We start from the raw sequence: 13,261 nt of genomic DNA on the forward strand, positions 1-13,261 counted from the left end.
AGATAAAACATTAGGGAAATTCATCCCCAAATGCGTAGAGTGCTACCAGCATGGACACTCTAAGGGTGACTCCCAGTGCCTCAAGAGGGCACAGTCCACCACTGGACAGACACCTGGGGTGGCCAGTGTAGCGCTCGGGGGGAGACAGTCCCAGTTAGCTTTGGGGAGCACGCAGAGGTTTCCCTAGTGTCCCTGGGAGAAAGAGAGATGGTTCCTAAAGCCTACATGCCAGAAAATACTTCAAAGTATAGGCAGTGGGTCACCATTGATGGGCAAAGGGCAGAGGCTCTGCGTGACACAGGAGCCAATATGACTACTGTCAAGAGTCAGCTGGTGTCATCAGAGCAGATAGTCCCAAATACATTCCACCAGGTCACAGTCGCTGACAATCGCGAGAGTCACCTACCGGTGGCTCTGGTTCCCTTTGAGTGGGGTTGTCTCTGGTATTCTAAAAGTAGCTGTGTGTCCTGCCATGCCTGTAGATTGTCTGTTAGGCAATTATCTTGAGCATACTGCCTGGAAAGAGATAGAGCTCAGATCCCACCTGGAGATGTTAGGTCTGCCTGAGTGGGTCTGCATGACCACATGGTCCATGGCTGCCCGCGAAGGGAGTCAAGGGCGTCTAGAACCTGGAACAATGGCCCAGACAGCTACAAAGAGGAAGGGCAAGAGGCACGGGAAATCCACCTGAGATGCTTCCACAGTGGTGGCTTGGGCTCCGGAGGAGGAGGAGGCCCCTGTGCCAATTGGGGAGGACATAGCTGACCTGGGTAACCTACCTGAACTTGCTGGCTGGCAAGTAGAGGGTGGGCCAACCACAGCAGAATTCTGCGAAGTGCAGAAGGAATGCCCCACCCTTGAGGGTCTGAGGCAACAGGCCACAGCCAAAGCAGCAAGTGAGGCCTCTGGCACTCACCATATTTACTGGGAGAATGATCTCCTTTACAGTGAGCCTAAGGTTCGGAACAGCTAAAAACGGTAACAGCACATCAGACCCCAAAAGAGTGGAGTAGTAATTTAGACAAAGCCTTATTCGAATTGAACAACAGACCAGTTGGGCAGCAGACTCCTTTCATTTGGATGACAGGGCATGATAAAGAAACTACACATACAATGATTGTCTGGAAAACGAACCCTCGAGCTCGATTACCTTTGTAGGCTACTCCTGGCAGTGTAGGACTGGATCTGTTTGCTCCAGAAGATGGAGAAGTACCTGTAGGGCAGGTGAAAACCATACCCTTAAGAATAGGAGTGAGTGTACCACCAGGACCATATGGTAGGATTGCCCCTCAATCTAGCCTAGCCATCAATGGAGTGTCAGTACTTGGGGGAGTTATTGACCCAGATTATAGAGGAGAAGTCAAAGTAGTGTTGTTAAACTAAGGAAATGCTGATGTATCATATCAAGCACATGACAGACCTGCACAATTGATTAGTGAACAAGCGTACACTCCCCATATAGAAGAGAGATCTGCCCCCCCCGATAGCACCCAGAGAGGTGAGGGAGGATTTGGAAGCACAGGGAAAAAAGTATGGGTGCATCATCCGGGGAAAAAGCCAGAAGCAGGAGAGATATTGAGTCAAGAGGTGGGTAGCACGTATGTTGTACTTTTAAAGACCTCTAATGCACCTGTGTTTGTACCTGCAGTGAGACTCATCCCGCAGTCATAAATAATGACATCTGAGTTGGTGATTTGGTTCCTGTTTGCGGTCATAATTGCAACCGGAAGAGGTGTTTGGGTTCGACCGAATATAGCAGAGAATGTCGTTACGGACCTTCATGTCACTTGTGCACCTCAAGCCGCTAACGTAACTGATGACCAGGGAAAAATTTCATTTTGCAACGTAAAAGTACCTGGAGGCAAGTGGATGGCTCCCAAAGCTGTGACCTGGAAAGTAACCAGACAGCAAATCCGACATGCTAATGGACTAAATGAATTGCAAGGAACACCAGCAATAGTACAAGCTTTGAATTATACCCTGAACATGATATGCAACTTTTGTGATACCATTGTACCGTTTATGCCAGCACAGGCATATCCATGTAAACCCTATAATAGTTCTGACAAACAAAGTATTTTACCAGGACATATGGTGGTTGTTACAATGAACAATGGAACCAAAGGAGCTCGAAATTCCAAACCACCAGCCTTCATGTTTTATGTAGCTGAAAGACGCATGGTTAGCAACTTAGGCAACGTCTCCATAGTCCGGTATAGGATAGGATGTAAGCAAGCTTTGCATGCAAGCATAATTAACCATATTGTGTTACAGATCAAATCAAATCATTAGCATTTATAAAGCGCGCTACTCACCCGTGCGGGTCTCAAGGCGCTAGGGACAAAGGGGGTGGTTATCGCTGCTCGAACAGCCAGGTCTTTAGGAGTCTCCGGAAAGCGGAGTGGTCCTGGGTGGTCCTGAGGCTGGTGGGGAGGGAGTTCCAGGTCTTGGCCGCCAGGAAGGAGAAAGATCTCCCACCCGCCGTGGAGCGTCGGATGCGAGGGACGGCGGCGAGTGCGAGGCCAGAGGAGCGGAGGGGGCGGGTGGGGACGTAGAAGTTGAGCCGTCTGTTGAGGTATTCCGGTCCCTTGTCGTGGAGGGCTTTGTGTGCGTGGGTGAGAAGTCGGAAGGTGATCCTTTTGCTGACTGGGAGCCAATGCAGGTGTCTCAGGTGTGCGGAGATGTGGCTGTTGCGGGGTACGTCGAGGATGAGGCGGGCTGAGGCGTTTTGAATGCGTTGCAGGCGATTTTGGAGTTTGGCGGTGGTCCCAGCGTAGAGGGTGTTGCCGTAGTCCAGGCGGCTCGTGACGAGGGCGTGGGTCACGGTTTTTCTGGTTTTGGCGGGGATCCAGCGGAAGATCTTGCGGAGCATGCGGAGGGTGAGGAAGCAGGCGGAGGACACGGCGTTGACTTGCTTGGTCATGGTGAGAAGGGGGTCCAAGATGAAGCCGAGGTTGCGGGCGTGGTCTGCGGGGGTCGGTGCGGTGCCGAGGGCCGTGGGCCACCAGGAGTCGTCCCAGGCGGACGGGGTGTTGCCGAGGATGAGGACTTCAGTTTTTTCAGAGTTCAGCTTTAGGCGGCTGAGCCTCATCCAATCTGCAACGTCCTTCATACCCTCTTGTAGGTTGGTCTTGGCGCTGGCGGGGTCCTTGGTGAGGGAGAGTATAAGTTGGGTGTCGTCGGCGTAGGAGGTGATGATGATGTCGTGCTTGCGTACGATGTTAGCGAGGGGGCTCATGTAGACATTGAAGAGTGTCGGGCTGAGTGATGAGGCTTGAGGTACGCCGCAGATGATCTCAGTGGGTTCTGAGCGAAACGGAGGGAGGTAGACTCTTTGGGAGCGGTTTACGAGGAAGGAGGCGATCCAGTCCAGGGCCTGGTCTTGGATCCCGGTGGAGCGGAGGCGGGTGATTAGGGTGCGGTGACAGACGGTGTCAAAGGCAGCCGAGAGGTCGAGAAGAATGAGGGCGACTGTTTCACCGTTGTCCATCAGGGTTCTGATGTCGTCTGTGACTGAGATGAGGGCAGTTTCAGTGCTGTGGTTGGTTCGGAATCCGGTCTGTGAGGGGTCGAGCAGGTTGTTGTCTTCCAGGAAGGTGGTCAGCTGTTTGTTGACGGTCTTCTCTATTACTTTGGCTGGGAAAGGCAGAAGGGAGATGGGGCGGAAGTTTTTCAGGTCGCTCGGGTCAGCCGTAGGTTTCTTTAGTAGGGCGTTGACTTCGGCGTGTTTCCAGCATTCGGGGAAGGTAGCAGAAGAAAAAGAAGAGTTGATGACGGTCTGGAGGTGCGGGGCGATGATGTTGTCGGCTTTGTTAAAGATGAAGTGCGGGCAGGGGTCCGAAGGGGCGCCGGAGTGGATAGAGTTCATGATGGATTTGGTTTCTTCCGTGCTGATGTGGGTCCAGTTGTTGAGGGTGATGGTCGGGGATGTGGGTTCGGTGGTGTTAGGTTGGGTCTGGTGTCCGAAGCTGTCGTGGAGGTCGCTGATCTTGCGATGGAAGAAAGTGGCGAGGGATTCGCATAGATCCTGTGAGGGCGTGACGGCGTTGGCGCTGGGGTTGGAGAACTCCTTGACGATGCTGAAGAGTTCTCTGCTGTTGTGGCTGTTTTTGTCCAGTCTGTCGGTGAAAAAATTCCTTTTGGCAGTGCGGATCAGGTGGTGGTGTTTGCGGGTAGCGTTCTTGAGGGCGGCCATGTTGTCAGCGGTGCGGTCCTTGCGCCAGGCTTTCTCAAGTGCGCGACAAGTTTTCTTTGATTCTTTGAGGGTGTCAGAGAACCAGAGGGGTTTCTTGGTGTTGTTCTGTCGCTGCGAGCGTTTGAGGGGAGCAAGGTTGTCTGCGCAGTTGGAGATCCAGTTTGTGAGGTTGAGGGCTGCGACGTTGGGGTCGGTGGTGAGGGTGGGTTGGTTGGCGGCGAGTGCGGCGAAGAGTTGCTCTTCAGGGGTCTTGTTCCACTGTCGGCGAGGGATGGGTTGAGTGCGGAGGTGGCGGGTCTCGCGTCGGAATGTGAAGTGGACGCAGCTGTGGTCGGTCCAATAAAGGGCAGAGGCGTGGCTGAAGAAGACGTGTTTGCTGGCGGAGAAGATAGGGTCGAGTGTGTGTCCGGCGATGTGGGTGGCAGTGTTCACCAGTTGTTTGAGGCCGAGGTTGGCGAGGTTGTCGAGCAGGGTGGTGGTGTTGGGGTCGTTGTTTTGTTCCAGATGGAAGTTGAGGTCGCCTAGGAGGATGTAGTCCGATGAGGCGAGGGCGTGCGGGGAGATGAAGTCGGCGATGGTGTCGCTGAAAGGGGCGCGAGGTCCGGGAGGACGGTAGACGAGGGATCCTCTGAGGGTGGTCCTCGGGTCGGTGCGAATCTGAAAATGCAGGTGTTCAGCGGCAAGAGGGGAGTCTTCAGTGGAGGTGGTGACGCTGATGGAGTCTTTGAAGACGATGGCGATGCCTTCTCCTACTTGGTTGGTGCGGTCTTTCCTGGAGATCTTGTAGCCTTCGGGGATGGCGGTGGCGATGTCTGGAGCAGAGGAGGCGTTCATCCAGGTCTCCGTGATGAAGGCGACGTCCGGTGCTGTGGAGTCTAGGAGGTCCCAGAGTTCAACGGCGTGTTTGTGAACGGAGCGAGCGTTGACTAGAATGCACTTGAGGTGGTTGATGGCGCGTGGGCTTTTGGTCGTAGTTGTTGCGTGGTGGAAGATGCGTTTGCAGGAGTTGCAGGCGAAGGGTCCATGGGTGAGTTTGGGGTGAGCTTGGAAGCAGGTGTTGGAGCGTCCTGGGTTGAGGGCATGGAGGGTGGTGGGGTCATAGCGGATCATCGGGGCTTGGGAGCGCTGGGGACCAGGGGTCATGGCGCTGGGCGCGGGCCAGGCGCGGACGGGCGCAGACGGGCTTGCCTCTGGTGCGCCTCCGGCGCGCCAGAGGCGCACCCACTGCGCGCGGTCGCGCAGCGGCCGCCATATGAGGTAGGAGGGGGGGGAGGGGTCAGCTGGGGGCGAATGGGAGCTGGGGGGCGGGGGCGTGCAGGAGGTCGCGGCGGGAAAGCGCGAGGGAGGGGGGGGACAGGTAGAGTGAGAAGAGCTGGGGGAGGGGGGTTTAAGGGTGGAGGGGAGAGAGTGTTAGGAGGTTTAGGAGATTAGGGAGAAAGATAGGTGTAGGGTTGTGAAGATAGGGGAGGGGGGGTTGTAGAGGTGGGTGAGGGGGAGAGGTAGAGTGAGGGGATAGGAAGATAGGTAATAGAGGGGGTGGCGGGAGGGGGGAGAGATAGAGAAATAGGTAGAGAGAAAAGGTAGATAGAGAAATCGATAGATAGGGAAAAAGATAGAGAGATAGGAAGATAGGAAGATAGGAGGAGGTGGAGAGTGAGGGAGTTGGATAGTGGGATAGAGAGATGGAGAGATAGGTAGATAGGAGGAGTGAGGGAGGTAGAAAGTGAACGGGTTAGATAGGGGAGATAGAGGGGGGGATGCGAGTGGGGGAGGGGGATGAGGCAGGAGCAGGAGGGCAGGCACGGGGAGAAGAGGACGGAGGAGGCAGAAGAGCCGAAGGCAGAAGACAAGAAGGCAAGAAGAAAAGAAGAACAGAAGAAAAGAAGAACAGAAGAGCAGAAGACCGGAAGGACTGAAGACCGGAAGAGCAGAAGACCGGAAGAGCAGAAGACACACAGAAGAACACAGAAGAACACAGAAGAACAGAGAGGAGTACAGAAGAACAGAGAAGAATACAGAAGAACACAGAGGAAGACAGAAGAAGACAGAGGAAGACAGAAGAACAGAGAAGAATACAGAAGAACACAGAGGGAGACAGAAGAACACCGAGGAAGACAGAAAAACACAGAGGAAGACAGAAGAAGACAGAGGAAGACAGAAGAAGACAGAGGAACACAGAAGAACACAGAAGAACACAGAAGAACACGGAGGGAGATACAAAAAACGAAGAAACAGGGTGCAGAATACCACAGCAGAAGATGAGGAAGAAGAGAAGAGGAGAGAAGACAGGGAGAAGAGGAGTACAGAAGAAGAATACAGACGAGGAGCGAGGAGGAAGAACAGAGAAGAAGGAAAGAGGAAAAGAAGCAGGAGCAGGAGAGAGGGTGAGTAGCGCGGGGCAGAACGAGGGGCTGGGAGGTGGGGGGTACTTACTGTAGGGTGGGTCTCAGGAACTCAGGAACCTGGAGGAGCTGCAGCGGCAGGGGGAGCGACCTACCCTTGGGTCAAGGGTCGCTACCACTGTTGCGCAGCGGCCGCCATATGAGGTAGGAGGGGGGGGAGGGGTCAGCTGGGGGCGAATGGGAGCTGGGGGGCGGGGGCGTGCAGGAGGTCGCGGCGGGAAAGCGCGAGGGAGGGGGACAGGTAGAGTGAGAAGAGCTGGGGGAGGGGGGTTTAAGGGTGGAGGGGGGAGAGTGTTAGGAGGTTTAGGAGATTAGGGAGAAAGATAGGTGTAGGGTTGTGAAGATAGGGGAGGGGGGGTTGTAGAGTTGGGTGAGGGTGAGAGGTAGAGGGAGGGGATAGGAAGATAGGTAATAGAGTGGGTGGCGGGAGGGGGGGAGAGATAGAGAAATAGGTAGAGAGAAAAGGTAGATAGAGAAATCGATAGATAGGGAAAAAGATAGAGAGATAGGAAGATAGGAAGATAGGAGGAGGTGGAGAGTGAGGGAGTTGGATAGTGGGATAGAGAGATGGAGAGATAGGTAGATAGGAGGAGTGAGGGAGGTAGAAAGTGAACGGGTTAGATAGGGGAGATAGAGGGGGGGATGCGAGTGGGGGAGGGGGATGAGGCAGGAGCAGGAGGGCAGGCGCGGGGAGAAGAGGACGGAGGAGGCAGAAGAGCCGAAGGCAGAAGACAAGAAGACAAGAAGAAAAGAAGAACAGAAGAAAAGAAGAACAGAAGAGCAGAAGACCGGAAGGACTGAAGACCGGAAGAGCCGAAGACCGGAAGAGCAGAAGACACACAGAAGAACACAGAAGAACACAGAAGAACAGAGAGGAGTACAGAAGAACAGAGAAGAATACAGAAGAACACAGAGGAAGACAGAAGAAGACAGAGGAAGACAGAAGAACAGAGAAGAATACAGAAGAACACAGAGGGAGACAGAAGAACACCGAGGAAGACAGAAAAACACAGAGGAAGACAGAAGAAGACAGAGGAAGACAGAAGAAGACAGAGGAACACAGAAGAACACAGAAGAACACGGAGGGAGATACAAAAAACGAAGAAACAGGGTGCAGAATACCACAGCAGAAGATGAGGAAGAAGAGAAGAGGAGAGAAGACGGGGAGAAGAGGAGTACAGAAGAAGAATACAGACGAGGAGCGAGGAGGAAGAACAGAGAAGAAGGAAAGAGGAAAAGAAGCAGGAGCAGGAGAGAGGGTGAGTAGCGCGGGGCAGAACGAGGGGCTGGGAGGTGGGGGGTACTTACTGTGGGGTGGGTCTCAGGTACTCAGGAACCTGGAGGAGCTGCAGCAGCAGGGGGAGCGACCTACCCTTGGGTCAAGGGTCGCTACCACTGTCGCGCAGCGGCCGCCATATGAGGTAGGAGGGGGGGGGAGGGGTCAGCTGGGGGCGAATGGGAGCTGGGGGGCGGGGGCGTGCAGGAGGTCGCGGCGGGAAAGCGCGAGGGAGGGGGGACAGGTAGAGTGAGAAGAGCTGGGGGAGGGGGGTTTAAGGGTGGAGGGGGGAGAGTGTTAGGAGGTTTAGGAGATTAGGGAGAAAGATAGGTGTAGGGTTGTGAAGATAGGGGAGGGGGGTTGTAGAGGTGGGTGAGGGTGAGAGGTAGAGTGAGGGGATAGGAAGATAGGTAATAGAGGGGGTGGCGGGAGGGGGGGAGAGATAGAGAAATAGGTAGAGAGAAAAGGTAGATAGAGAAATCGATAGATAGGGAAAAAGATAGAGAGATAGGAAGATAGGAAGATAGGAGGAGGTGGAGAGTGAGGGAGTTGGATAGTGGGATAGAGAGATGGAGAGATAGGTAGATAGGAGGAGTGAGGGAGGTAGAAAGTGAACGGGTTAGATAGGGGAGATAGAGGGGGGGATGCGAGTGGGGGAGGGGGATGAGGCAGGAGCAGGAGGGCAGGCGTGGGGAGAAGAGGACGGAGGAGGCAGAAGAGCCGAAGGCAGAAGACAAGAAGACAAGAAGAAAAGAAGAACAGAAGAAAAGAAGAACAGAAGAGCAGAAGACCGGAAGGACTGAAGACCGGAAGAGCAGAAGACCGGAAGAGCAGAAGACACACAGAAGAACACAGAAGAACACAGAAGAACAGAGAGGAGTACAGAAGAACAGAGAAGAATACAGAAGAACACAGAGGAAGACAGAAGAAGACAGAGGAAGACAGAAGAACAGAGAAGAATACAGAAGAACACAGAGGGAGACAGAAGAACACCGAGGAAGACAGAAAAACACAGAGGAAGACAGAAGAAGACAGAGGACGACAGAAGAAGACAGAGGAACACAGAAGAACACAGAAGAACACGGAGGGAGATACAAAAAACGAAGAAACAGGGTGTAGAATACCACAGCAGAAGATGAGGAAGAAGAGAAGAGGAGAGAAGACGGGGAGAAGAGGAGTACAGAAGAAGAATACAGACGAGGAGCGAGGAGGAAGAACAGAGAAGAAGGAAAGAGGAAAAGAAGCAGGAGCAGGAGAGAGGGTGAGTAGCGCGGGGCAGAACGAGGGGCTGGGAGGTGGGGGGTACTTACTGTGGGGTGGGTCTCAGGAACTCAGGAACCTGGAGGAGCTGCAGCAGCAGGGGGAGCGACCTACCCTTGGGTAAATATTGCTAAAGGAAATGTCTCAAAGTATGATCCATTATGCGCACCATGGACAGTACAGTTATGGCCCTTGCCAAAGCTATGCATTAGAAGAGATCTAGGATCCCTGATGGCTGGGGCCACCAGAATAGGGGTGGGGGCCTTGAATTCTTTTGATATTGAAGCCATTAGGAATAAGTTATCATCTACAGGATATAGTACAGGAGAGGCCATAAAACTAATTTCTCAATGGGGACCCACACACTCACAGGAGGTATGGAAAATCCTACGAGGTTTGTACCATGATTGGAATTGGCATGATTTCACTTATGAGCAATTTAGAAAAAGCTTCCAAAACACACAAGCAGTTTCCAAGGGTATCCAATGTGTATTATGGCAAAGTATTGTTAATCAACAATATGCAGATTTTAAAGCGAGTATTGGAGACAACAATTGCATTTGTCGGAGGAGATATGGGTAAAGCCCAAACAGTTTCATTGTGAAGGAGAAATGTGTTATGCTCATTTTGATATAGCAAGAAGTGATCTTCCTCCTGAAATATGGTGCCCCTTTATATTGCTCCCCGTAGTGATAGATGAAGAATGGTGGATACCTCATACTGACAAAAAGTGGATTGATCAGACAAACCACACTGTAGATCCCACCAGTTGTGCGGATTGGTCTAAGGGGTGGGTATGTACCCACATTGGACGGGTGCTAGATCCATGCCTTCACCCAATACCAGGAGAATGCGAATGGTTACCTTATCCTATTAATTGCACAGACTTATATGAGATAAGGACGGAGAGTATATGTTATGTTACTAATCATCCCTTACTCATTAACGGATTTGTACAAACCACCGGAGAGCAAGTATTGTGTATGTGCAATATTACCAGCATTATTGACATAAGTACTCACATCCTATACCGACCGACTAAGTTCACCACAACCACATTACAAACGCAAATGCGAGCACAGTTAGAATGGAACATCCCGCTTGTTGTTAAGCTACCCAGACTAGAGGAAATCAGGCACTACGCACAAGTCACATTTGCTAAATTCGATATGGCAGCTAAATACACCAAGGATACAGCCATACAGATGAACATAGACTCTAAACAGTTTATGCACATTGCTTCACGCATTCAGCAAATAACTGAGCACCACTGGTATGATATTTTCTTGGGCCAGGCACCAGGAGCTACAAAAACACTAAATGTAATGTTGCATCCTTTAATTTGGTTACTGATTGTTTGTGTCATATTGATGACTGTATGATGTAGACTATATGTACGTACTCAACAACTTTATACTAAAATGCAAGCACTTAGAATAATGCTGACTGGTATTCGTAGCAACCTAGCTAGCAAAATGCCAAAATAAATGATCTTTGTTTTGCATGCATAGTGATCAGTGTAGGGAAAGGTGCGGAAGACATTGTGACGCAAAGGGTTAATTAGTCTGAGCAGTGCAGATGAGCATGATGCTTGCAGAAACCTGAAACATACGTGGAAAAGTCCACAATGTCGCTTGCTGTATGCACGATTTCTGTATCCTGGAAGCGGGCTGGCTTCAAGGAGTGTATTCTGCTCAAGTAGCTGAACTGGTTGCTCTTACAAGAGCTTGCCATGTCTCTGCCCAGATGAGAGTGACTATCTATACTGATAGTCAGTACGGATTCGGATTTGTTCATGATTTTGGCCAATTGTGGTCACAAAGGGGTTATTTGACCTCTTCTGGTTCGCCAGTGAAAAATGGTGAGAAAATTAAGGAATTGTTGCACGCGATTCAGTTACCTCATGAAATTGCCGTGGTGAAATACAGTGCACACCTGAAGTCACAAGACTTTGTTTCAATGGGAAATGGATATGCAGATCAAGTTGCAAGATTTTGCACATTGAACTGTATATCGTTTAAGGATCAATGGGAATTGTCTGAGAAGGAAAATGAGACATGCACAGGTTATGCATTAAGGGTGATTGACATGTTAGAAGAGTTGAGATTTTTGCAGGGTCGTGCCAGCAAAGATGAGAAGTGTTCTCGGGTTAGGATACAATGCGTACAAAGGCCAGATGATTTGTGGGTTTCAGATGAAGGGAAAATGGTCTTGCCAAACAGTCTTTTGTCACAATTTGCAAGGTTTTACCATGGTCAAGCACACATTGGGAGGGATGCTATGATCATGTTGTTCAAAATTGACTGGTTTAACCCGAAGTTCAGACAAGCTGCAGAAGTGATTTGCCATTGGTGTGTCATCTGTCAACAGATGAATGCGGGGAAAGGGACCGTGGTGAATTTGAGCCACATTGGGAGAGCTGGAGGTCCATTTAGGCAGAATGCAATTGGATTTTAGTGAGATGCCTGTGTGTGGAGGTTTGAGATATGTGTTGGTGATTGTGTGTATCTTTAGTCATTGGATTGAAGCGTATCCTACACGCAGGAATGACAGCCTCACAGTAGCGAAGCTGCTGCTTAGGGAATTGATACTACATTTCAGTTTTCCGATCTCTTTAGAATCAGACAGGGGAAGTCACTTCAACAATGATGTGGTTAAGTTCCTGTGTGCAGCATTGAACATTGAGCAGAAGTTGCATTGTAGTTACCGCCCTGAAGCATCAGGACTAGTGGAATAGATGAATGGTACCCTGAAGTCGAGAATGGCAAAAATGTGTGCAGCCATGAATTTGAAATGGCCCAATGCATTACCTTTGGTGTTCATGTCAATGAGAAATACACCTAGCAAGAAAACAGGACTGTCCCCTCATGAGATTCTCATGGGTCGAGCTATGAGACTGCCCGCAGTGCCTGCGAATGCTCTTGTGAATATCATGGATGATATGGTGTTGGACTACTGCAAGGGTCTGGCTGATGTGGTCCGCTCTTTTTCTCACCAGGTGGAAGCTACCACCCTGCCACCGATTAATGATCCAGGACACAACCTGAGAGCTGGTGATTGGGTTGTCATCAAGAAGCATGTAAGGAAGACGTGCTTGGAGCCACGTTGGAAGGGACCATATCAAGTGATACTAAGGACTACTACTGCTGTGAAGTGTGCAGGGATTCCGAACTGGATGCATGCCAGCCACACGAAAAAGGTAACGTGTCCAACCGATGACGAAGTTGAGTTGTTGAAAATACCAACAACAGAAAAGGAAGTCTCAGGGCCGGAGAGTGATCGAAGGGGAACTGAGACAGAAAGAGACAGAAAGAGAGCCCGTTGAGGACAGCGTGGTCACTCCAGTAAGAGACAAAGGAGAAGAGATCCAGAGGGGTGACGGTGAGCCTATCTCCATAAGGCAGCAGGAGAGCCTAATCAGAGGAAGGTTCTCCCAGAAGCAGACAATTATGAAAATGAACTAGAGCATTTGACAAACCCAGAAGGCGAAGGAGTTGAGGTGGAAGAGAATCAGTGTCCAAACTCCTCCTGAGCAGATTGCAGGTCCATCAAGAGAAAACACCATAGAGCCAAGAGAGGGCAAAGGATTGCCAGAGGAAAGATCAAAGACAAGAGAGATACTGAAAGGAGAAAAGTGGCCAGAGTTGCAAGTGAAGAGGGAAGAAGTGGTTGTTGAAGATACAATAGAGGAAGAAGTTGATACAACAAGGAGAAAAGATCTAAGTGAAGGAGAGTTGCAAGGTGATCGCAAGTTGAAGAGGAGGGTAGCAGGTCCTGAATGGGCGTATGCAACAACAGCTGAATGGCAACAAGAGTTCTTGGCGTTTTGCTCTAATCAAGAGATTCCAGGTCAGTACTTTGGCACCTGAGTCTGGCTGAAGAGACTGAATTGGTGTAAAGATTGAATTCAAGTTTAAATTTGAGAAAAGAGACTGAAAAATTACTGAATTAGGCTTTGAAAACCTGAATTGACTTTTGAAAACCGGTTTTGACAAGCTGCTAACCTGAAATGACAAGGATCCTGGGAGTAAAACTGAAAGCTGTAAATAACTACTAAAGGAAGATTTTCGCTTGTTTTGACTTTTGCTGCAAAAAAACAATTATTCTAACAATGCTCTGTTGTTGTTT

This window comes from Pleurodeles waltl, chromosome 7, assembly GCF_031143425.1.
Source record: "Pleurodeles waltl isolate 20211129_DDA chromosome 7, aPleWal1.hap1.20221129, whole genome shotgun sequence".
In the NCBI taxonomy this organism is placed as follows: Eukaryota; Metazoa; Chordata; class Amphibia; order Caudata; family Salamandridae; genus Pleurodeles; species Pleurodeles waltl.